Source organism: Sorex araneus, chromosome X (genome assembly GCF_027595985.1).
Source record: "Sorex araneus isolate mSorAra2 chromosome X, mSorAra2.pri, whole genome shotgun sequence".
NCBI classification, from domain to species: domain Eukaryota; kingdom Metazoa; phylum Chordata; class Mammalia; order Eulipotyphla; family Soricidae; genus Sorex; species Sorex araneus.
Genome location: NC_073313.1, coordinates 128,350,475 through 128,377,906, shown reverse-complemented (window position 1 = coordinate 128,377,906; position 27,432 = coordinate 128,350,475). Strand labels below are relative to the sequence as shown.

Below are 27,432 nucleotides of genomic sequence, written 5' to 3'. Positions count from 1 at the left end.
CTCCATTGTGAGACTTGTTACTGTTTTTGCCATATCGAATACGCCACAGGTAGCTTGTCAGGCTGTGCTGTGCAGGCGGGATACTCTCAGCAGCTTGCCGGGATCTCCGAGAGGGATTGATAGTATACCATGGGGAAAATTAGGGAAACGCATCTTGTTACACTGAGAGCCTAAGAATAAAATGCTGGCAAGCTCACATAGTCTAACATAGGTTTTTCCTTGTTTCACAAGTCCCTGAACTGAAGAGCATCATATGCACGCATCACCCTCATCCCTCAAAAAATTATTAAGTGGGCTCAGCAGCAGTTAGAGAGACCTGGGCAATAGTGTGCTTGAAGATAAGTTACATGAGAACATCAATAAAGAACAAAAGGAGATGATAATTTTAAACAATGAAAGAGAAAATAAGTGGTATAGGAAAATGTATAGTGGTCTGTAGAGCAAACAACATACAGATGTCCAGGATGTTGAGAAAAGAGAATATAGGTAAGAAGTATTGGTTGAAGAAATCATATATGAACACTTTCCCCATCTGAGAATTGAGTAATAAACCCAGATCCAAAAAGGTCAAAGATATCAGATATTGAAGCAAAACTAACCCCACATAAGCGAATACTGAGACACCTGTAATTAAAGTGGCAAAATCCAAAAAGAGTGATGGGAAGCAAGGTTTAAGAAGAGATTTCTATATAAGGAAGCCCACATAAAACTCATAACATATCTATCAAGTGAAACTCTGCAAGGAGAAGTATCATGGAATAGTCAATAAAGTAAATGCAATAAGCATCCTAACATCTATTCTGCCCAGCCTGGTTAGAATTCAAATTCTTGAAGTAGTGACTCAAAATTTCATGGATACACAGTAGGCAAAGAAATTCACAGCCATTAATCTAAAAGAACTCTGTAAATAAAAAACTATATTGTCTCTCAGATACCTTTGTCTTTTTGATATTTTATATCAGCATTCATCCAATTAAAATTGAAATAGATTTATAATGAAGCTAATTATTTAAGAAAACTCATTTTTAGAAAATCCTATAAAAATAGCAATATCAAACTAACTACATGTTCAATGTTTGTTTTGTTTGGTCTTTGTTTCAAAGTAGCTTTATCTTCAAAAGAACTACCCATTTAGTAGAAGATAAAAATAGTACAGTAAAACCTGCAATAATAAAATACATTTTTGTTTTCTTACCAACCCTACCTTATGTTTATTGCTGTACTTTTCATCATATTATTCTTAGAAAACAACAAAAATCAGTATATTTTTGAAGATAGTTTTGACCATGTAGATTTGAGATTTTTACACAGATACCATAAGTCCCCAGACTACACTTAGAGAGTCCCTGAGGTGAGTGGTAAAAATCTCAAAAATCCCACATTTTTTAAAATTATTATTACTTTTTCTTTTTCCCCCTCTTCATTGACTTACTATGAGATAGTTACAAAACTTTCATGTTTGAGCCTTGGCCATACAATCATCAAACACCCATCTCTTCACCAGTGCATACTTTCCACCACCACAATCCCCAGTACTACCCTTCCCTTCCCCGTTCCAACCCTTCATCAGCCTGTGAGGGAGACAACTTCCCCCATACTCTCTCTCTACTTTGGTTATACTCAACACCTCAACAGCAGTTCCAGTACCACCCAAACCTGCCCTGCACTGCTTGTCATGGATAGAATATAATGTCCCAGAAATTGTATGGCAGTCTCTTCTGGGAGCTTTAATTTATAGTCTCTGGGTCTTGGCCATTGATGAGATTACATGGTGCTGGGGGCAGTTTGTAGGTGTGACTGCCAAGCTACTGGAAAACTGAGGGCCTGGGGGGAGGAGGGCCAGTCCCATTCTGAGTGAGCTTGGAGATCTGAGTCATGGGTTCCCGAATACCTGGGTTTTCCTGCTGGTCCACTCTAGGGTGAGATTCATACCGTCTTGGATGAGGTTCATCACATCTTGGGTGAGGGTTGTCTAAGCATGTGGAGATTGACCTTGGGCATGGCAATGGTTGTGTTCTGGAGGTTTTCGGCTGCCAGGGTTCTGCTTGGAGCAGGGAGGGAAACTCAACCCCCCCCCCCCTCCAAGGTGAAGATAGACTGGTGTGGGGTCAGGACATTCTGCTGCACTGTCTTCCAGAAGCTTTAATTTATAGTCTCTGGGTCTTGGCCGTTAATGAGATTACTTGGCACCAGGAACAGTTTATGGATGTGACTGTAAAGCTACTGGAAAACTGGGAACCTGGGCGGAGGAGGCCCAGTCCTGGTCCAAGCGGGCCTGGAGATCTCAGTCATATGTTCCTCCCTACCTCTGCTCCACCAGCCCTATCTGGGTCTTTTGATCTCTTTTGAGATTTATTGGTCTCTGAAATAAGGCCAACAGATGAGCTTATATAGCTGCACAGGAGGTGATTTGTGGGTATATCTCTCACATACCTAACTTGGCTGTTTAATTTCTTGGTAAACTTGCCACCAAATTGTCGGGGTCTGGCCAAAGGCACAGCAGCAATTTTGGGGTGTCAGAAAGCCTGATGTCACCATCAGGCTGCTGATGCACTCACCCTGCAGGTACAGGTTGACCTGCTGGCAGCACCACACCCCCATTCCACATAGTTTTTTAAATAGTTTTGCATAAAGAAACTCCACTTTCCCCCGCAACATTTTGTTGTTGTTTGTTTGTCTTGTTTTGAGGGGTCCTATCTTGCAGTGCTCAAGACTTATCCTAGCTCTGCACTCTGTGATTATTCCTGGATATTATATATGGTGTCAGGGATCATGCTGAGGTCAACTATATGCAAGGCATGTGACTAAATTTTGCAATTTCAACAATGTGGAAATAATGCAGGATTTTTATCTAATGTCATTGAAACATAGGAAGCAATGAAAGAAAGCAACATGAGGAAGGAAATGGAGGGGAAAAGTAGAATGGATATTGTATAACTATATGATATATAACAATATATATAACATGTATTGTTATATATTGCATAACTGCCTGTCCTCTACTCCAAATTTAATTAGCCTTGTACTGTTTTCTTTAATATATGCATACAAGAGGGGAAAAAAAGGTTCTGTTTTGCTTGTATTCATAATGTGTTTTTTTAATTATTGTCACTTCATTTATCATTCCTTCATTGAAACCACAGGAAAAACAAAAGGTCCAGATATATATGTGTTGTGTGTGTGTTTGTGTTTGTTTCATTGAATTTATATTTTATTTTATTTTGGTCACTCATTTGCAGTACCACATTTGTTTTAAAACATATGCTTAGTTGGGTTCTCTGTGTATGAAAGACACTGACAAATAAGATTTATCGTTTTTGTGTTGTTAATATATCCCATTTGCACATGAAATTCAAGTTTTACACTTAGTTTCTTATGTCACTCATTTGTTGCAAATGTTTATTCTAATATTATTTATAATAGTTTTATATCATATATTATATAATGCACTAATTACTGGCCCTACCTTATGTTTATTACAATAGTTTTCATATCGTTATGTACTAAATATTATTAATTATTTTTCAAAAAGAGATTGGAAGCATTTAATCATAAGAAAAGATGCAGGAAAGAAAGAATAATGGTGTGTACTCAGAAAATTAAAGAAGAGAATAATTTACAGAGTTCGTTAGCTGACTATAGATGATGAATTAAGGTAGGTTCTTAGGCAGCCTCTTATGAAAAATGTTATTGTTAGTTTGGTAGAAGTTGACATAGTTTGAATTTGAAATCATGTAAGACATGAAATTCAGTGGGAAAATGATTTGGAGAATTTTAGATATGTCCAATTAGAACAATAAATCCACTTTCCATTGAAAGAATGTTGTAAACTTCTTTTCCACTGAAAGTAGATGATATACAACATTATATAGATATTGTGAAATGCATATTAGAATGTAAAAGCAATTCACATGTAACTATAAACATACCATTGGAGCCAAAGAATTTAACCTATAACAAATAGTGAAGTACAGAGTTACCTGGGTGAGAAAGCATGTGAAAATTGCGAACATTAAAATCTTATATACTCTTATCTATTAAATTTATACATTGTATCAACTTAGTAAAATCATAATCACATTTTTTCAAATATTCCAATTTCAAATATTTTACATACCTAAAAAGTGAGGTATTTGTATCTGGCATGTAAAATTATAAATACATTCATACAGAAAATATTAGAGTTTATTAATACAAAAAGGGTACTAGAGAGCTAGTACAGAGGTGTATGCCATGCATGCAACATTGCTTCCTTAAATGTGAATTATCCCAATTTGCTCTTAAGTACCACATAAGGTCCGCTGAACTCTACCAGGAGTGATTCCTGAGCACAGAGTCTTGATTCCCATCATTAAGCATTGAGTACCACAAAGTGTGACCTCAAAATATATGTATTTATAGTAAAAAATGGTAATTTCGTAATCTAGATATGATATGATGGTGGCTGAATGAGTGATGATGTGAAAGTGAAGCAGTCAGATAATTTCATAGTTTAAATTATTACATAGTTTAAATTAAATACATAAAATGCAGTGTTCCTTTTCACAGTTCCATTTTGAGAAACTTTAAGATAAAAAGATAAAGGCCATGATAATAAATTCTATTTTTCAATGTAAAGGAGGGAAAGACCCAATAATATGTTAAAGGTACAGGCATGTTGTAAATATCGTCACTGTCATCCCGTTGCTCATCAATTTGCTCTAGCGGGCACCAGTAACATCTCCATTTTGAGACTTGTTACTGTGTTTGGCATGTCATATATGCCATGGTTAGCTTGCTAGGCTCTGCTATGCGGGCGAGATAATCTCGGTATCTTGCAGAGCTCTCTGAGAGGGGTGGAGGAATCGAACCTGGGTTGGCTGCGTGCAAGGCAAACGCCTTACTGTTGTGCTATCACTCCAGCCGATTGTAAATATTAAGTGCAATAATTAAGAAGCCAAAATTTTAGTAGTCGAGCTCATTCCTAGCTCTTCTATTTACTAACTTTATGATCTTGTTCTTTTCATCTCTGTATACGTCATTTAACTCATCTATAATATGGGATAATGATATTTATCTCCTACAGTTTTAGTGAAGATTAATGAGATAATTAACCACTCTAATGTCACAGTTTAGAATATGTTTACCATTAATGATGATGAGGAGTTTGGAAAAAAAGAGACTCATTGAAGAGTCAGGAAAAAAATCCAAGATCTAGGCCACCCCCAACTTGAAAAAATTTACAACATTGTCAAATGATAGAGGAGAATTTTTTATATTTTTTTAGTTTTTCACTACCCATTTTGTATTTATTGTATAAATCTCCATAATTGCCTTGATTTCTTTCAAAGACAAAGGAACAAAACGAAAACAAGAATGTTAGAGAATTAGTGAATCATACTTAGAAAATCGATAACAACAGGCATATATTAACCAAAGAATAATAGATTTTGACTGTTTTGTCACATGATTAGCATCTTTTTCATTTACGTGTTGACCATCTATGTGTCCTCTTTGGGGTAGTGTCTATTTAGTTCTTCTCCATATATTGTTATGCAATGGTTTGTTTTATTGTTTTTGAGTTTTTTTAATGTTTTATGTACCTTGGATATGAGCCCCTTTTCAGATATATCGTGTGCAGAGGTTTTCTCCCATCCAATATGGTGTCTTATTTTAGCCATAGATTCTCTTGGAATGCAGAAGAAACTTGTTCTTTCATGTAACCCCATTTGTTTATGTTTGCTTTTGTTTTATTTTCCAGTGCCACTGATTCACATTGAAGACACTGTAACAGAGATCAGGGACTGTCTTGTCTGTGCTTTCATTGATGTATTTTATGGATTAGAGTCTGGCATCTAGTTCTTTAATTCAATTTGAGTCACCTGTTATGTATGATTGAGATAGTGGGCCAATTTTATCCTTTTAAAAATTAATTCAGGTCCTATGATTTTCAGCAGAGTTTCAGGCATATAATGCCTATTCTGTTCCCACCACCCATGTCTGCATCCCTTTCAGTAGTTTTAGCCCTAATGATTTATTTGTATGAAAATACCTCACCTCTCTACCCCAGTCAAGTCAAAAGGAGAAGGGCAAATTCTGGAAGTTCTCACAAATCTGTAATATGTGAGACAAGGGAATGGAAGTCATGAAAGATGGAAGTATCCTTGTATTTTGATTATCATTTGTACCACTTGTCATCCCATTGATCTTTTTCGATTTGCTCGCGTGGGTGCCTGTAACATCTCCATTTGTCCCTGTTGCATGCTGGTGTAGCCCAATGGCATCTTCTTGCTCCAGGAACATGAAGAGCCTCAAACCGTTTTGGTGAAGTAGTCTGACCATCTTGTAGGTGGACGGCCACACAGTCTTTTGACATCCCGGGGAATCTAGTGTGTAACCGCTCTAGGCCAGAGGTTGTCTCTAAAACAAAAGCTAGTAAAACAAAAGCAACTGCTGCCACACTCCAGGCCACTTTTCTGGACTGTGTGGCCGCGAAGTGGCCATACGACACATCAGAAACACTTCCTACCCATTTTCTATCATTACCGCACCATCTTTGATGGGGTTTAACTATGGTGTGAACCATCAGAGCACCTATAATAGACATTTTAGGCCTCCCTAAAAGCCTGCATCCCTCTTGGAGAGCCCGGCAAGCTACCGAGAGTATCCTGCCCACACAGTGAGCCTGGCAAGATACCCGTGGCGTATTTGATATGCCAAAACCAGTAACAACATGGAGCCTCATTCCCCTGCTCCTGGAAGAGCCCTGTATTCGGCAGTACTTTGATTTTAGAAATGGAAATCTCAGAGAAGGCAAAATTGGAGTGAAGTAACAAGAGGCATTCTGGAGATAACAGAAGAGGCAATGTTATTCATTTGGCTTTTTGCTTTCTCAGTGGCATTTGTTGAAAGACTTTCCTTCTTCCCTTTTATGCTGTTGACTCATTTACATAATCAGCTGTCTGTATCTGTGATCACTTCACTTTGGGCTCTCAATCTTATTCCAGTGCTCTGAAAGTTGGCTTTTATTACAGCACTGCACTGCTGAGTACCATTATCTTTTACGCAGATGTAGACAGGTCAAAAAGCTGTTCCGGTATTCTTCTTCAGTGCCTTTAGCTCAAACTGTTCTTTATACAAAGCACATGTCTTGCGGTAGCATAGCTTCTTAATCTTCAGATAAGAAAAAGCTAAACCAAGAAACAAAATAGTAATAAATAATATAAATAAATGAGAATGATCTATGATGGAAAATCAGTGAAATCTAGTAAAATTAAGTAAGGGGTTCTGCTAAGCACCTTCTCGGAAATTATCCATGGAAGTAGACATTGAACATAATATTTAGTCAAGCCAAGAAAAAGCTTCAGTTAAGTGTGAGTAGCAATGATAGTGAATGTAGGCCTATATGGCAGTAGATTTCATGAAGGATTATTTCTGCCCCATGGCAGAATATATCAAAATGATTAAGAAAATAAGTGATAAGTTTAGGCCTCAGATTTATTACTGACTAAGCATATAATATCTAGTCAGTTGGTTTCTCAGTGCTCAATTTTCTCACCTATAAAAAAGGAATGTATTTCTTTATATGAGAGATCAATGAGGTAAACCACAAAGAATAATGTTATTTTGGCTATTGTCACTCTCACTGTCACTTTCATCCCATTGCTCATCAATTTGCTGGAGCGGGTACTAGTAATGTCTCCATTCTTAGACTTGTTGTTACTGATATTTTGGCTATTAAAGTCATTTATTATTTAAATTTAAAAAAAGGAAAAACAGTCATTTATTATTTCGTGACAAATATAAATTCTGACAACTATTTTGTTAGGGAATTTCTTGGTGTGCATGTGAGACTGCACATACAGAAAACTAGATGGTATATCCTACTACACACTGGCACTATATGAAGGGCCACTGTCATTTTGCTGTATATGAAGACCTTCTCTTGTAGTATGTCTTTGACTGCTTGATGTCCACTCAGTATTTTCTGATGTCATTGTTATCATGATTCTAATTGCTATCATTGCTGAGGTTGGTTTGAATTGGAAAAAATTAGGGAAATGTGGGAAGATTATTGGAAAGGCTGTGACACGTCATCCACCTCACACAAAGAAGTGATGTTGTGAGGCAGGAGGAAAGGCAGGGTTACTCTAGGCGTGTGTTCAAGGGTTGCTGAGATTGGAAGTCAGAAAGATAAGAAAGAAGAGGAGAATGTGAGGTAGATAAAGCGGGAAAAGGAGGCACAAAGTAAAGTAATAAATGAATACTTCACATCCGGGACTGGAGCACTAGCACAGTGGGTAGGGTGTTTGTTTGCCTTGCACGCAGCCCACCTGGGTTCGATTCCTCCGTCCCTCTCGGAGAGCCCGGCAAGCTACCAAGAGTATCCCGCCCACATGGCAGAGCCTGGCAAGCTCCCCGTGGCATATTTGATATGCCAAAAACAGTCACAGCAAGTTTCACAGTGGATACATTACTGGTGCCCACTCAAGCAAATCCTTGAACAACCGGACAACAGTGCTACAGTGCTACATCACATCCGATTCATCCAAAGAAATATTTTAAACTGTGTGCAGTAAAAGCAGGTGGTAAGAACAAGTTAACTTTTCATATAAGAGATAGAGGAAAAGCATTGGGATCTCTAAGTGGCAAATGCACTGATGGCCATGCTTCCTTTTTTCAAAGGCACAGATTTAGCTTTATGGTTTTAAAGTAGATTATAGCATTTATCTACCTAACATTTATCACCTATCTCAAACAATGATAGAGTTCACATGGTAATACAGTGCTTATTTAAATGAAAATTTAAGAAATATAATTTATAATTTAACTATAGCAAAAAGTGCTCAAATATTAAATGTAGAGTGAAGCATGTATAATGGTTGATGGAAGATGTAAGTAGGTTATGTAATTTATACTCCCCACCCTTTGATTATAATAGTATAGATGGTCGTTAACTTACAGAATACTAAAAATTAATTTCATTTATTCTGTAGGTAAAACAAACTTACCAAATACTTGCCATAATTTTGAATAAATATAATCCTCTTCATGATTATGGAAGTCTGCACATTAAATGCTAAGTCCTAGGTGAAGCTATAAAATAAAATTGTTTTTAAAAGGTTTCTAATTAATGGAAATTAAAGTGATTAAGATAAGTGAAATGCTTGAGTTAAAGTCATTTACTGGATGGGTTCACTCATGTACACTATAAATTACTAAGCCAACAGTCGAAAGACAACAGAACAACTTCTACACTCAGTGAAAGCTATAATAGTTAAGACAGTATAAAGGGAGGTGAGGTCGGAAGAATGGATAAAGAAATCTGGGGAGTGGGATGATACTGGAACTTTGTTTGCAAGTCTTACACTTGAGAAGTAAGGCTACACTCCATGATAATCTAGTATTCTAAGCCATTGAATAATTAATACAAATTATAAATAAAAATATTTTAAAGGTGAAATGACAATAGGTACTAGCATGTAAATCTTACCTACTGGAAAATAATAAGAAAAATATTACAGAAAAGCTTCACCTACTCAAGTGTCCATTTTGCTTGGGTGACCTTATATTTGTCTATTTGAGGGTGTATACTCATAGCCCTGATTGGAATCAAGGGGCAGAATCCATTGGTAAAGACCTTCCCCTGCTGGGGCTGGAGCAGTAGCACAGCCCCAGCAGGGGAAGGTCATTTGCCTTGCACGTGGCCAACCTGGGTTCAATTCCCAGCATCCCATATGGTCCCCTGAGCACCGCCAGTAATTCCTGAGTGTACAGCCAGGTGTGTCGCCAGGTGTGACCCAGAAAGAAAAAAAAAAAAACCCACCCCTGCTTGTTGCTTATAGCTGGTGGTATTGCTACCAATAGACCTGACACAGAAGGGGTGAGAGCGAAGGCTGTTGAAATAACTGTCTAACCTGAATTTAGCAGTGCAGAATGCCTTCATATGTTCCCTACCCCCACTCCCCTTCCACTGGGGAATAGTAAAACATTCAACATCTACCCAGAGGCAGAGACTATCAGGTGCAGTATTGGAAGGAGTAAGAGATTGTATTATTCAAGAGGCCGAGAGACCGTGAATATGGAGTTCTTCCACTGCCTTGTTTCCTTCCCACCCACACCAGCAATATTTTGATGGATTTAAAATTTCATCTTGTCATTGCCATCACTCTTTCATCCTGCTCATAGCCCTAGAACCAAAGGAGAATTCCAATACTAATGCCACAACGCCACCCACATGAAAACAAATGAAACTAATGCAGATGCTTAGCAGAATAATTGTGTAGGCAACTGTTATAAAAAATAAGATGAAGTGCTCCAAAGAAAATGAAAAGTCTCCAGAGGGCAAACATGAAGACACAAAATTGCGGGAAGTAATAAAGAAAGGAAAAAGTAAAACCAAACAAGCTAAGAGAATCCCATACACTAAGGAGCAAGTCCAAGATATGAAAAACAAAGAGCTCCTAGAGCGCAATAAGTGCTTCACCAAGGAAATTAACAGTATGAAAAAATTCCAAACAGAAATCATGCAAATAAATGGTACACTGAATGAAATTTGGTCTATCATGGAAAGCATAGTAAGTTAACTCAATAGAACAGAGGAAAGAATATCAGGAATTGAAGATAAAATCACGTCACTGACTTCAATGGAAGCAGAGTAATATACTCAGGGAAAATGAAGAAAAACTTTGAGACTCTCAAATTTTATTGGAAAAGTTCTACTTAGAATTATGAGAGTGCTTGAAAGTGAAAAAAGAATGTAGCAGACACCATTTTCAAAGATAAGATAGATAGCTGTAAACTTCCCAAATTTAAGCACAAAACTAACCATAGACATTCAGAAATCTGAGAGATCACTCTGATTTTTAATGAAAGCCTATATTTCTCAATATCACTGTTAAGTTATTAAAACTCAATGATAAAAACTATTGAAGACTTCTAAGGAAAAGAAAATAGTTACATGCAAAGGCATTTCTTTCAAGCTTTTATCTCAGCAGAAACTGTGCAGAGTAGAATTACATATTCTAACTACAAAAAGACGAAAACTGCCAAACAAAAATACTTTACCTGGCAAAATTACCATTTAAATAAGATGGAAGTATGAAGTATTTTCAGAGAATCAAAAGATAAAATAGTTTACTACCACCAGATATGCTCTATAGGAAGAGTTAAAGGGAGCTCTTCTACATAAAAATAAAAAACAAAGGATCACAATATCTTGAGAAAAAGAATAAAATGTAATGTATTAACAGAAACAAAAGGAAAAGTAATATATGATAACAAAAAAGATGAAATGGTAGGAAAATATGGATAGAAACAGTTAAGTAAAATAATGAAGAGCTGACACCAGCTCATAAAGGCTTTATTTAATATACAGAGTATATGATACAGTACTCATGGTAACCAAAAAAGAAAAATCTGGGTCAGAGACATTTAGAAACACACACACTCACACACACACACACTATATATATATATATATATATATATATATATATATATATATATATATAGAATCACCAGCATACATCTATCTCCATGAAAAGACAGACAAGGAGGGGCTGGAGTGATAGCATAGCGGGTAGGCTGTTTGCCTTGCACGCGGCCAATCCGGGTTCAATTCCCAGCATCCCATATGATCCTCTGAGCACTGCCTGGAGTAATTCCTGAGTGCAAGCCCGGAGTAACCCCTGTGCATCGCCGGGCGTGACCCCCCAAAAAAGGGGGAAAAAAAGACAAGAAGAAGCAGGAGAAAAAAATCCAAAAGAATCAGCAGAGAAATGGAGAGGTAATAAGGAAGCCCCAATTATAAATTTATAGACTGATAAAGAAAGGACCCATGCATCCAAGAGTCTCACATAAATAAAGATAAACATAAAGTCAGAGTAAAGGACATTCCAAGCATACAGTGCAGATTAAGATATAAAGGGCTATTCTGAGATTTACTAAATAAACTTTCAACCAGATGAGGTGTTAAGGGGTCTATCCAGAAAGAAGATATAATGTTCACCGCAGTTATGCACCCATATACACAAGACAATTTTTAATAGAGATCAGGGCATCGATAAAACAAAGCAATAATTTTTGGATATCTCAACACACCAGTTCGTACAATAATATATAATTCAGATCCCCCAAATAATGTTTAATGGGATTAATTAAGTGATGATTTGGATTTCTGGAACTTTTTCCCACAGCAGAGTGCTAATGAACTGCTCCAGGTATTTCTCTGGGACGATACGGCACCTTGTATCAAATCTGACACTCCCATGTGTAAAGCATATTTATTCTCCATTCTTTTGAGCTACCTCCCATGGCCAATAGCTAATGTATAAAGGCTATGTAATCATTCCTAGGCTCACCAGGGTTAAAAGGGGAACTTGCCAATGAAAAGACACAGTAATAAAAGAAATAAAACTCATATTACAGAAATACAAAGGATCAGAAGACTACTGTAAGTATCTATATGCAGAAATAATGGACATCCTAAATAAAGTCATCAAATTTTAGACATTTTCAGAACAAAATGGTCAAAAAGAACTTTCGGGGACTGCTACAAAAAAAGCAAAACAGATTTTTTTAATTTTTAAAATTTTACTGAATCACCATGAGATAGTTACAAGCTTTCATGTTTGGGTTACAGTCTCACAATGATCAAACACACATCCCTCCACTAGTGCACATGCTAAAACAGATTTATGCAAGCATAAAAATAAAAGTCATACTCAAAAGTCTTCCTCAATAAAAAGTCTGGAATGAGTTAGCTTCGTCATTGGCATGTACAAATCTTTCAAAGAAAACATCATGCTAAAATGTTTAGTAAACTGGAGGAGGAACATTCAAATACATTCTATAAGGCCCACATCACCCTCATACTCAAGCTAGAAATTGTCGCAGAGTAAAATATAATGAAAAAATAACTAATGACCAATATCTCTGAATGTATATGGAAAGAAAAAGCCCTGAACAAAATCGTGTTAAATCAAACACAACAGCACATCAAAAGTATCATTTTTCATGATTTAGTGTGATTCCTTCTAGAGACAGCAGGGCTGTTCATCATTAACAAATCAATTAATGCAATATTAACAAAGAGAAAAGAATCACATGATTGTATCAGTACATCTCAATAGATGCTCAAAAACTATTTGACAAGATGTGATACCTATTAATGATGAAGACACTCAATAAGTAAAGAACAAAAGGATCATAATAAGGTCCGTTTGTGGTCGACTTATAGCTGACCTCATGCTTAATGGAGAAAAACTGAAAGCTTCTACTTTAAGATCTGATTGATGCTAGATCAGGATGTTCACTCTCACCACTACTTTTTACAGTGTTTGGGATGTCTTTCCTGGAGCAGTTAGGCTAGAAAAAAAGGTATAAAAGGAACAAAATGGTAAAACATGCAGAGCCATTGTTCTTTGAGGAAGACATGATATTATCCTAAGGACTCCACCAAAAGCTGCTATAAAGAATGAGTTCAAAAGTGTCACAATGCAAAATAGAGAACAATCTGTTGCATTTCTATATGCAAACCATAAGTGGGAAGAGGAAGAAAGTAGTAAAACAATACCATGTCCAGTTGCATCAAAAATATAAAATATCCAGGATTAAATCTTACAAGGGGAAGCACCTCTGCACTGACAACTGTAAGATACTAGTAAAATGAAACAAAAGGATGCAGAATGGAATTACTTTCCGTGTTCATGGAATGGAAAATTAATTATTATTAAAATGTCCCTCTTGAAGACAGAGAGGTATCATAGGGATCAAGAGACAGTATGACGAGTAGGGTGTTTAACTTTCATGAATCTAACCCCGGTCCCATCTCCAGAATCTCATATGATCCTTCGAAGTCTGCTGAGATTGAATCCTGAGGACCGAGCCAGGAGTAAGCTACTGGCTGTGGCTGAAAAACCAAAATAACAATAACAATTTTAAAAATATTGTCTTATTATTGCAAAATATATTAGTTTGGCTGTGTTTTGAGACAGGGATGGGGATTTGGGATGGAAACGTCCCGAATTTGGTGGTGGAAAGGTGTAATGGTGGTGGGATTGGTGTTTTAATATTGAATGTAATTGAATGTTGTGAACTAACTTATAAATTTTCAAATTTTTTTTTAAAAAGTAATGTGGAGTTCATTCCCAATTCAATCAGCTTAACCAATGGCTGAATAAATAGCAGTGTTCCTACATGATATTTAATAAAAATACTCTTAAAGCAATCTCCAGATTCAATCCCAATCAGAATAATGATGGAAATTTTCAAGGAAATAGGTTAATTATCAAATTTGCATGAGACCCTCAAAAGATTCCAAATAGCCAAAGCAATTTTAAGTGAAAAAGAAAAAGAAAAATGGAGTCTCTGTACTCCCTGACTCCAAACTATATTGCAAACTGAAATGCATTTTCATAAAAAACTGGTATCAGAACAAAAATTGGCACACATAACAAAGGAATAGCCTAGGGAACAGAAAAAATCATGCAAATATGGACATATAACTTACAAAAATGGATGCACATACGTAAAATGGAAGGAAAATAGCCTCTTTATGAAAGGGCACTGGAAAACTGAACTGCCATATGGAAATAATATGAAACTGGGTCAAAGTTTAAATGCTTTACACAAAATTTAGCTCAGAATTCGTAGAAGAAAACAGAGGTTATACACCCCAGGACTTCAACATCTAAGATCTTAGTGGCATAATTCCAATTGCAAGGTTAACAAAAGCAAGAATAAAAAACCCACACTATCTCCAGTTAAAATGCTTACATGGCAAAAGACACTACCACATAAACAATGAGGTATTTTAGTAGTTAGGAGAAAATAATGTGCATATCATAAATTCAATATAGTTTAATATCTAATAGAGAATAATACAACACCAAACTGGGACCTAATATATCTTAAAAAATGTAAAAGTACTACAAACACAGGGAAAGATACTCAAAATCACTCATGATGGAATTTAGTTCAAAATCACTAATGAAATTCTGACCTCATATATGACATTGGTCTATAGAAAAAAATGAAAACCACAGGTTTAAATAAGAATATACAAAAAATGAACTTTGGTGCACTATTGATGGGAAAGTATGTAGATTCCATGATAAAGTTGAAAATTCCATTTGATCCATCATTACCACTTTTAGGAATGTATTTAAAGGATTAAAAATACTAATTCAAAATAATATTTGTATCTTATATTCCTAACATCATTCAATAAACCATAACAGCATTATTCATTCAATTTAATTTCTCATCCAGAAGAGACTGGATAAATAAGCTATAGTTTATATACTCAATAGAACTCTATTATGGCATTAACATTATTAAAATTGTGTGATTTGAAAAAAATTGGCAGAATTTTGGTGATTATGGTAAGTGAAATAAGGTTGCATTAGAAAATTGTTAGACCAGTGGCAAGTGGTAAGAAACCACAAAACTAACTCTGAGATATAGTGGAATCTACAGTGGTCTCTAGAATGGCTAGGAAGTATGAAAGGAACGTAGAAGTTTAAGTAGTGATAGAATGTTGGTAGAATTTGATTGTGGCAGTGATACACACATGTAGTTGTAGAACTGTAGCACTGTCCTCCCATTGTTCATCGATTTTCTCTAGCGGGCACCAGTAACATCTCCATTGTGAGACTCGTTGTTACTGTTTTTGGCATATCGAATAGGCCACGGGTTGCTTGCCAGAATCTGCTGTGCGGGAGGGATATGGTATTAATCTAAAATTCAAAAATTTTGTAAATCACTGATGTCATGAAAAATAATTGTAAAAACTAAAAGATTTTGTCTGTAGTCTCCCCCTGTAATTCTTTTGAATTTTTTATCATTGAATCACCATGAGGTACAGTTACAAACTTACGAACTTCCGTGTTTATATTTCTGTCATACAGTGATAATTTACCCATCCCTCCACCAGTTCCATTCTTCTCCTCCACCAATGTTCTGCAGATATCATTTGATCAGGAATAGTTTTGGTTCGCCTTATTCAACATAATATCCAGAGCCTGGGGATTTAACTTAATAGTAGAGCACTTGCCATACATGTGTGAGGTCATGGGTTCACCTCACAATTGCAGTTGACCTCACAAAATGCAATTCCTAGCATTGCACTATTTATCTGTCTTTCTATGGAAATTAGAATTGCGTGTTGACTTCTAATATCATGATAGAAAATGAACTATCTTAGTCATATTTGATGATAACCCAGATTGTCTGAGAGTAAATTTGCAAATCTTAAACTATAAACCCAAACTGTTAAACCATTCACAGTGGTATTTTCCAAGTTTAAAATAATTACATTTTATATTGGAGAAATGTCATTTCATGTTACATTATTTTGATTGATCTGAATAGGTCAAAATCGTGTTTCCATTGTCATACTCCGGGCATTATATTATAATAACAAACCATATGCATATTAGATATTATGCCTAAATTGGTGTAGAATACCCAAAAGTAACAGAATTTATCTCAGTAGTATTAAGGCTTCACAAATAATAATCATTCCTAAGCCAATATTAGGTATTATCATCCTGACATTTTGAAACACCATTGGACGTTTCATAGATGCTATTGCAAACCTGAACATATTTGTAGACTTAGAAAACTCAGAAAAGGGCTAGGGCAATAGTACAGTGGGTAGGCTCTTGCCTTGCAAACAGCCGACCAGGGTTCAATCCCTGGCACCCAATATGATGTCCTGAACACTGCCACCATGGTCTTCTGAGCTCCGCCTGGAGTAAATTCCTGAGTGCAGAGCGAAGTGTAACCCCTGAGTATTGCTGGGTGTGGGTGTGCCCTATCTCCCCCCGAAAAAAAGAAAAAAACTTAGAAGAGAATCATTGATCTCATGAAGTCTTATCATCTATGAGAGTAAAATAGGCAAATAATTCCTGGCTGCTATTACATTTGCTTTGATAGCCTTGTTTTCTTCATTAGTAAACATCTTATTTTATTTATTTTAATGGACTGGAGCGATAGCACAGCAGTTAGGACCTTTGCCTTGCACGTGGCCAACCCGGGTTCAATTCCTCCACCCCTCTCTGAGTGCCTGACAAGCTACCGAGGGTATCTTGCCTGCTCGGCAGAGCCTGGCAAGCTACCTGTAGCGTATTTGATATGCCGAAGACAGTAACACGTCTCACAATGGAGACATTACTGGTGCCCGCTCAAGCAAATCAGTGAGCAACAGGATGACAGTGCTACTCCATGGAGATTTGTAAGCTTTTTGTTCCCCCTCCATGTGAAGTAAGTCTAAACAGTAAAGATGTTTTTTACTTGATCCTTAGAGCTTTTAGCAAACCTACGTATAAATTTGGGCCTATGGTGTTAATGAAACAGCATTAGGTTGCTTTTAGACAATGTTACTGCCATGCTGCTCCTGTTTATTCAATAAATGTCTGCTATCTCTAAGTTCAAGCACTGTGCTAAAGCAGTGAGATGCGAGTGGAACTCCCACAGTAGCAACCATCAAATGATAAACTACACCTTGGTAGGTGACTTTTTGCTAATCCCCATTGGCTGTTCACATCAGAAAGATCTTTCAAAGGAAGCAACTCAACCTCCTTTAGTTTAGAACAAGACAGGACTAACCTCTAATCTCTCCTCTTCCCACATAATTTTTGTGCAGTTCACCTAGCCTCTCTGACGCTCAGCTTCATTGTCTGCAAAACAGGGGAAAGATTGCCATTTGTTGCGTAGGACTTTCATAAGTATTTGATGAGAGGAGAAGATACACAAATGTGTTGGCATTTGCCTGGCACATGGTTAGCACTTCTAAGTGTCAAAAGCTATTCTGTGAAGAATAATACTTATTTCAGTAAACATATCAAGGAAAACTGTTAATGCAATAATCACTGCAATACAATCTTGTTTTATGTAAAAACTAGGTACCTCCAGGGAAAGAGATGTTTTGATTAACCTGATTTTTAATTTATGTAGAAAGCCATTCATTGTATTTCTGTACCCTATTAGTCCACAACTCTCTCTTACTTCGGAGCATTTTCCCAGCAGTGATTATTTTTGGCTTTATATTTTACACAGATGAAAATGTATAGCATATGGTGCTTAGATATAATTTTGTACATATTTCCAGCACACAATATATGTTCATTGATAGATCATTAAGACTTGTTATTGTCTCTGGGCAAGAATTCAAAACAGCAGTGATTATTATACACAGGTGTTAGAGACAGTGGTCTTCATCTATATTCATTCCATAATACAGTTCAGATTAGTTGAAGAGCCTACTTATTTTTTCTTTCAACCTATTTGAGCCACTTATACCTAGTAATTTTTCCTGACCTCATTAAAATAATTACATTTCTGGAATCTGTTCAGTGAAATAAAAGCTAAAGTTTCATCCTATCTTCCTGAGAAGTGAAATAAATTTAGACTTCTGCTAAAAAGATTTGTTTAAATAGGAAATAAAAATAAATATATGAAGCAGTATAGGTAATGTACTTTAGACCTCATTAAGAGTTCTTACATAATAAATGTAGAAAATTAGATTTGCAAAAACTTGAAGAACTTTTCATTGGGTTGAGCATTTAAGAACATTGCTTCAACCCTTATGTAGGCGACGAAAATGCTGGCAGTTACAAATTGCCTTTAATTTACAGTATGTACATATATATATATATATCACATATGGCATTACTATTCAAAACAGTGAAAATAGTGGAGCAAATGAGTAAAAGCAATCAAAGCAGGACATAAGAAATTACCAACACACATGTAGATGGCTTAATCAATTATTTAAAATGTTATTTGCTTTCATATTTTAATGTCCCAATTCATTTTGTTCTGTTTTTGGCCCACACCTGACTGTTCTTAGGATGTACTCCTGGCTCTACACTCAGGAAGCACTCCTGGTGGTCTCAGGTTACTATATGGGATGTCGGGTATCGAATTTGGGTCTGTTGTGTGCAAGGCAGAGCTCAACCTAATGTACTATTGCTCGGGGCCTCTAATATCCTGATTCTTATTATGAAAAAGCATCAAATAAATAACATCTGTATATATCAACACCACTGTAGCACTGTTGTCCCACTGTTCATTGATTTGCTCAATGAACAATGGGACATCTTCATTCATTGTGGACTTGTTGTTACTGTTTTTGGCATATTGAATACACCACGGGTGGCTTATCAGCTCTGCCATGTGGGTGGGATACTCTCGGTAACTAGCTGGGCTCTCTGAGAGGGATGGAGGAATCGAACCTGGGTCAACCACATGCAAGGCAAACACCCTACAACACCACAATTAATATATTTCCATTCTCAGTCAAATTGTACTTAGATTTATGTAAGTCATTACACTTAACAAATTTATAGAACCAGCAAATTACACGGAACAAAACTGAGGTTCTTAATGCGTATTTCATAAAATGTATATTTGTCAACGCACAATAGTTCATTATATTCTTAAGCCTCTGAACAGCTTCAGAATGATTACAAAATCTGTTGCTAGTCTAAATAAATGATTACTGCGAATGAAAACTTTTCAGTAATTTTTTTCATTTGGCAGTGTCAGGACCCAAACCTAGGGACACACATAAGCAAGGCAATTGCTCTACCGCTGAGCCACATCCCGAACTAGTTCAGTGATTTTTCAATTACTTCTACTGGTATTTTATTGAGTGAGTGCCCACATCATGCTGAGCAGAGGTGATACATTTTTATAATACTGTTGTCTGAAATTTAGCACCATTAGCCTACTTAAGAGTTTACTAACTGGCGGCCTTTTCCTCCATGTGTGTTTGTGTCTCGTCTGTAAAAATCAATGGCTTTTGCTGATATGATGTGCTTGTGTATATAGGAACTCTCAGAGGACCAAGTGTAACATAAATATATTTCAGATTTTCAAATGTTTAATTATGAAAACTTTTATTTTACTTACGTGTATTCAGTCCTCGATTGCACCTATTCCACACGAGCAATTTAGAAGCGATATGACCTCTTTATTAGATAAAAGGGGAAAAAAAGACATATTCTTAGTTTAAGAAAGCAGGTATTCGGCTAGAGATAGTATAGGAGATAAAACACACAAGTCTTGCATGCATTCACATCGGCTATGACCTTGGTTCAAATCCCCAATACCAACCATGTTTGATTCCTTGAACTCATTCAGGGAGCAGTCTTGAACACAGTGAGGAATGGCAGTATGTCCTACATATGAACACGTATTTCCAACATTGCCCCCAAGATACATAAATAAATATTTCTTAAGGAGAACACATGTCTTCCTTATAATGGCTTTATAAAATTATTATAACCTGAACTTCATATAACTGGTTGTCACATCAAACATTTTTAAAGGGGTTTGCTATGTTATTTCACAATAACATATCAGAACATAATGACATGATTTATTTTGGAAGCAGAAATTATCCTTTGACACGTGCAGTTAACTCTGGCTGACATTTTTCCTTCATCTGTTTAGACCAATTTTGGAATACACGTTAAATGTACATTGGATAAAATATAAATACTTTTTCAGAGGAGATATTTCAGGGCTGTCTAAAATTTGATTTATCCTTTCCTATTTGTCAAATTGTGGATAGAAATTCCTCTGAATTACTTAGAGATTACTTTCTGAAGAAGGATAGATACTTAAAGAATAAGGAGATGTTGGCACAGTCCACAACTACCCCCCCACCTTTTCCTGGTTTGGGCCACACCCAACAATGCTAAGGACTGGCTCTGTGCTCTTGGATAACTCCGTGGTGGTACTCACAGGACTATATGGAGTGCCAGGGATGGAACCCAGGCCTGCTACATGCCCAGCAAGCCCCATGCTTGCTGTGGCATCTCACTGGCTCCAAACACAGATGTTTTTTATAGTGGGGCATGGTCCCAGGGAGTCCTTTTTAGATTCAGATGGTTCTATATTAGAAGACAACTATATTCTTAGAAACTGGAGCAATAGCACAGCGGGTAGGGCATTTGCCTTGCATAGGGCCAAGCTGGGTTCCATTCCTCCGTCCCTCTCAGAGAGCCCTGCAAGCTACTGAGAGTGTCTCGGCTGCACAGCATAGCCTGGCAATCTACCTGTGGCGTATTCGATATGCCAAAAACAGTAACAACAAGTCTCACAATGGAGACTTTACTGGTGCCCGCTTGAGCAAATCAATGAACAATGGGAGGATAGTGCTACAGGACAGTGCTACACTTTTAGAGAATGTCAGGTTAGGCTATCCTGCAATCTGAAAGTGAAGACACACTGTTTTCTTTCATTTTTAATCCTTATTTTTATAACAGACCTCCCACTCAAATTTTGAAGCTAACAGTGTTATGCAGTTGAATGAAGTTGAAAAAGTTTTCCAGATCCACTGTTTATTTCACCATCAATGCATGCCTGGTTTGACTTGCTGCCATGTCTGACTTTCTCGAGCAGTAGTGTATAAAAGGAAAATGTTTTCCCTCTGGCCCTCTTTTGTCAAAACCCTTTGCACTCGCTTTCTTCTGCCAGTTGAACCTTCTTTTTTGAAATATACCAGTTGGGAAAACTTGCCTAGCCTTTGCTAGACAGCAGTAGCTGTAGGTGCATTTAAACAATCCATCTTGAAAAGGGTATTACTCTCTTCTTTATTTTAAAACAATTGAAAATGAAAGGCATGTGTCTTAGGACAGAGCACTTAACCAACCTCATTCTACTGAACTTCAGTATGGTATATAAAACTGTCTCCCCTGTGTCTTCCCCGTGTTTTAAAAAGATATCTTACATGTTTTGAACCACTGGGTCTCAATCAAAGCTCTATCTGGCATAAGCTGAATTCATTACATTTTTCTGTCTCTTTAGGCTGTTCTTAGCATCTTTCTTTCTTCCAAGAGTCATTGCAGCTTTGTGTCACAGGCTATGTGATCGCATATGAAGGGGAAATGAATATCTAGGTATAGATGTGGATGATGGACTCATTAATCTTTGTATGTATTCATGCCACACCCCTGTCTCATAGTTCATGACTCTGTGTTTTTAAGAAATTTAGCATAAATGAATACCGGAAGCTAGCTCTCCTCACAGGTGTTAAAGTGGTGATAGTGGCTTGCAGTGCGGTTTCTAGCTACTCTCCTTGATCCCTTCTCTCCTTTTCAGACCCCAGTATAACAACAAAAAGACCTTTATAAGGCAGTTCATGAATTTGTCCTTTAAATATCATAAACAGTAATCTTAGGGAAAGGTTATTTATTATTCTTGGTTAATTGATGCTTAAAGTAACAAGATTAATTGTACTTATATATTGAAACAAAATAGTGCTTCTATATTCTCAGGGTCCATCACTAAGGATTATTCAGAATGTAGTAATGTTAAACAGAAAGAGCTATAGTACTTAAATTGGGGGGGGGAAAGGCCTCTTGTCAGGTGTTGGCTTCATTTGCTTTTCCCGTTCATTTATTTGTTTGTTTGTTTAAATTTTGTTTTATTTTATTGGTTTGAACCATACCTGGCAATGTTCAGGGGTTACCCTTGGCTCTGCATTCAGAAATTACTCCTGGCAGTGCTCAGGACCATATGGAATGCTGAGGATTGAACCTGGGCCCGTCTCATGTAAGGCAAGTGTCCATCCGCTGTAGTATCACTCTTCCCCTCGCATTCCTCATATCTTTCTTTCTCTATTTAGAACTAAGCTTTTATGAAAGGGCAAGAAAACTTTCTGGGAAAATTATCTATGTCTAGGTCACTGATAGTCAAGAAGCACTGAGTTTGAGTTCTTGAGTAAGTCCATTCGCTATCTCCCCTTATTTTTGGTGATGTTGTGGGATGATGAAGGATCACGCATAGGCTTTTGCGGTGCCCATCAGCAGTTGCACATCAAGTTCAGGGCTCGTACACTGGACTTCCCTGCTCACCAGGGGTTGTACTCCCTTGGTTTTATTACTTGTGAAGATTCTGCTTATAGTGCTTGCTGGAGGTCACCAAAGTGTTCACATGTCTTTTAAATTACAGTGTTTACTGCAGGTTGAGGTTATCATATTTCTGTCTACAGTTCTAAACTTTAACCCATATAAATTTAACACGAATAAATCTCAAGTTCCCTATAGGAGATGCTGTTGCTATTCTCATTTCACACATTTTTTTAACTCTTCGGTAGAGTTTCAATTGCTAAATGTGCTGTGTATCATAGGAGGTTTATGAGTCTTTCTTTTGGTGTGCATGTGTGCAGTTACGCCTGGCCTCTGTGCCCAGGTTACATTCCTAGTATTGTTCAGGGACCAGATGAGGTGCCAGGGATTTAACCTGGGTCTACTCTGTGTAAGGTAAGTACCTCCCTGGTGTCTCCAGCCACTATATGTGAGTATTTGCCTCTTTCTTGCTGATTTCTATATGTTGATTTGTCATTTTCACTACAATGCATCTTAGTATCTGTCGATTTAAGTTTATTTTAATCCAAATACTGTGCTTTCTGGTGAGATCTAAATTTAATCTCAATCCTCAGATTAGCTAATTTGGGGGGTATGTTTGTTTTACTAAGCCTTTCTCTTCTCTTTCTAAGAACATGTGCTATGAATGTTCCTTAGTGTCGTCCCATAAATCTTTTGTCCCGTTTCTTTTCCTTTTTTTCTTTGTTGATAGTTTTCTCTACTTTCAGCTCACTGATTTGATCTTAAGCATCTTTTGGATTCTGTATGTTACAACTTCTTGTCTACAGTTTCGTTCAGATACTGTACTTGTTTCATTCTCATTTTTAAATTTTCATTGGAGGCAGTGTGATTTCCTGCACTATTAATGACAGGGTTTCGTGCACAGAGCATTGCAATCTCACACTCTCCACCAAAGTCCATTTCACTCCACCATTGTCTCAAGGGCCCCACCTTCAAATGCCCCTTGTCCTCCACTGCCATAATCTCTGCTATGGTAGTGTTGCCTGAGGCTCAGTAGAATGGGGAGTGTGGGGGGTAGGCTCAAGAAAAGAATGCTTCTGCCCACCTCCTATAGCCGCCGCCATGCCGACTCATAGATGCTCCCTGTCCATAGATGCTGAATTCCCTGAACTGTGCATGCCACGACACCTTCTAAAGGAACAACAGCTCAGTAAATTCTTAGACAAGGACTTAACATCTCTGCAATCAGATGTAACAATTTTCACGTAGATTGATTTTCTATATCTATTGATTTAATTATTGCAGCTTTGTTAGCTAATCAATTTTAATTCTAGAGTTACTTTACCAGTGGTGGCTTTTCACTACATTAGCACTGTAGCACTGTCGTCCCGTTGCTCATCAGTTTGCTCGAGCAGGCACCAGTAATGTCTCCATTGTGAGACTTGTTGCTACTGTTTTTGACATATCGAATACGCCACAGGTAGCTTGCCAGGCTCTGCCATGTGGGCGGGATACTCTCTGTAGCTTCCTGGGCTCTCCAAGAGGGACAGAAGAATCGAACTCGGGTCGGCCGCATGCAAGGCAAACGCCCTACCCACTGTGCTATTGCTCCAGCCCAGTGAAGTAAAACAGATTTTATTTAAAGGGTTTTAAGTGTGGAGGGAGAGAGGGTGAAAGAGAGAGTAACACGCTCAAGAGAGAACGTGGGCTTCTCCAAGGGCAGAGAGAGCCTCTACACATATCCCAGCATTAGAAAGGAAAGCATAAAATTGCACACCTCAAGAGAGGACATGCAGGCAACACATGTGCTCGGATACCACATGGCTTGGCCTTGTGGGCACAAGCAGCACATAGGCTGAGGCAGCATAGCACAGCAGGTAGGGCATTTGTCTTGCTCGCAGTCAACCTGGGTTTGATTCCCAGCATCCCATATGGTCCCCCAAGCACCGCCAGGAGTAATTCCTTTATTCTTTGTCCTGGTGGTCAGTGGACCACATATGATGCTGAGGAGAACCCGGGTGTACTGTGCACAGGGCAAGTGCCCTACCCAATGCACAAGCAGCCACCTGACACACATTTCTCTAATATATTAAGAAGTAGTTATTTCTACTTATACTGTAAGGATGAATTAGAGGCCGCCTCAAAAGCCCCCGTCCCTCTCGGAGAGCCTGGCAAGCTACTGAGGATATCCCACCTGTACTGCAGAGTCTGGCAAGCTCCCTGTGACGTATTTGATATGCCAAAATCAGTAACAGTAACAACAATAATGTGTTCTTCATGTTCGTGGAGCAAGCAGATGCCGTAGGGCTGCACTGGCATGTGACAAGAGACGAATGAAGACGTTACTGGTGCCCTCTTGAGCAATTGATGAACAATGGGATGATAATGATAGTGATAGTGATAGTTATTTCTTTTAAAGCTAGGTTTGGACATTATTCTCTTTTGACTACTTTACCGATTTTTAACAAGCAAACTTCACATTCCTCACTTAATTTACCTGAACTCCCTGTTCATCTTTAAGCCTTAGAGGCTTAAAGGTAGCACATCCTCAGAGACTTTACAGCTTGTCCTCTTTAGTAAATTAATAGGGCGTTTGTTGTTCCATTCTCCAGTGCTACCTTTGGATATATTGACACCTGATCCTGAGTTCACTTAGAGTTATATCAAAGCTTTGCATTGATTTACTTTGCCATTGTGACCTTTATAGTCTTGAGTTGTTTCTTGGTATGGTTGTATGGTGAGATGCCTAGAGTTATGGTGTCTTTGCATGTTTATGGTGACTTAGGGAAAGGAAAAGAAATGCATGGTCATGCAGCAAAGTGGAGCAGGGTACAATCTTGACATGGTGGTGTAAAATGGTGCTTCTGCACACAAAGCAAGGCTCTGACCTGATGTTGATGAAATTCCTCCGTTTGAATTGATTTTTCATAGTTTGGTTGTTTTTAAAACATTTGGGTACTCTCTAGATTATCTGGTCTAGTTCCCTTCCTCCAGGTATACCTATGTGTAACCATTTGTAAAGAGTGTGTTTTAAAATTTCCTAGAAGAAAATGTAATAGTACTAATCATCCCCTAGGTAGTGTGAGATGTCTGAGAAACAACAACTGCACCTGTATTTCTCAGGGATGCTATTGTTCTTGAATGCAATATTTCTTTGGAAATTTCAACTGAAATTGCATAATGTGTCTTATTACTTTACTTCAGGCACAATGTTTTATTTATAACTTAGCTTTAATTATATTCTTGTTGAGACGATAGAAGGCAGACTTTTCTTTCTTCTTTTTTTTTTCCTTTTTGTTGAAGCAAGATACATTTTATTGAACGAAACTTGTTTAGAAAGATGTGAAAAGAGAGAAAGAGAGGAAATACGTGTCCAAGAGAAAACACTGCCTTCTCCAGAGTGGAAATAGGCAAGCAGAGAAATATAGAGACAAGGAAGTGAGATACATACACAAGGGTGAACAAAGGCTTGAAGACCAAGTCACAACTCTAACTGGTATTTTCTACCATGTACAACTCTGGAAAATTTTGTCAACACCTCTATTTGTCAGTCCCTTCTGATCTGTATCCATGTCTTGGCTAATCATTATTATTTAACAGATTTCTGTTTTTAATGAAAACCTATTGCATCATTCTTTTTTCTTCAAAATTAGTGATTTTGTATTTCAAGAACTCTTTAGTATATTAACAGCACGCTCAACTTCCTTCATTGGTCTGCTGACTCTAATATTAGAATATTTTTTATTTACCATATATTTGTGTGTGTCTCATGTTTGAAATGCTAGGAGGAAAAAATTGAATATTGAAATGTAAAAGGTCTTTCTTTCATCAAAAGGAAAAAATGCATTCTCTGACATTAATAAAAGTCATGCTCTAGCAAGAAACTTGCTAAAATGACAAAGAGCATGAAAAGTGTAATTAAGTATTTGGTTGAACTGAGTTGATTAGTTTGGTTTCCTATATGATAAATTTTAATACAGAAAAATAAAATTGCAATTAATAAGAAAGTGCTAACATGGCAAATATATTGATAGTCTAGGTACCATTGAAGCAATTATCATTATTTCATAGGGATATGAAATAATAATACAAAAGATGAATTGGACATTTTTGCAAATACTGCTGAATTTCCTTTTTAAAAAATACTTTGATAAAAGGATTTTTATTCCGTATTGAGTGAGGTACCAGTTATAGCAAGGATTTGGAAATACAAACATATATTTTCTGTCTCTAAATTTATTAGCTAATTTATAAAAGCTTGTCATTCATTAATGCTTGCTGAGAGAAATAATGAATCCTAGAAATTATGGTTGAGTTGGTGCTACATTACTTTCCCAAGCCCTGCTTATGTTTTGATTTCTAAATTTCTCTCCAGGAAAAATCATGCCTCAAATATATTTTAATTAAAATGACAAGAGAGGCCGCCTCGCATTCCTTTAGTGGAGTAGGGACAAGAGACAGAGTTCTGGGAGATCCTGCCACTTTCTAAGCTTTAAGGAAACAATTGTAAATTAGTTACCAAAGTAAAACCTGGCAACATCTTCAATATAATGCCCCAAAAGAGGTGCTGTGTGCTGAGCTCTGCTTGTCTTGATTTTGTACCTAGGAC

General features: G+C 37.2%; 1 protein-coding gene across 1 annotated transcript in view; it reads left to right on the top strand.

Moving 5' to 3' along the window:
* The window catches only part of DIAPH2 (diaphanous related formin 2), a 724,307-nt gene that overhangs the window by 535,445 nt on the left and 161,430 nt on the right, over nt 1-27,432 (top strand). The gene's annotated exons all lie outside the window — the stretch shown is intronic.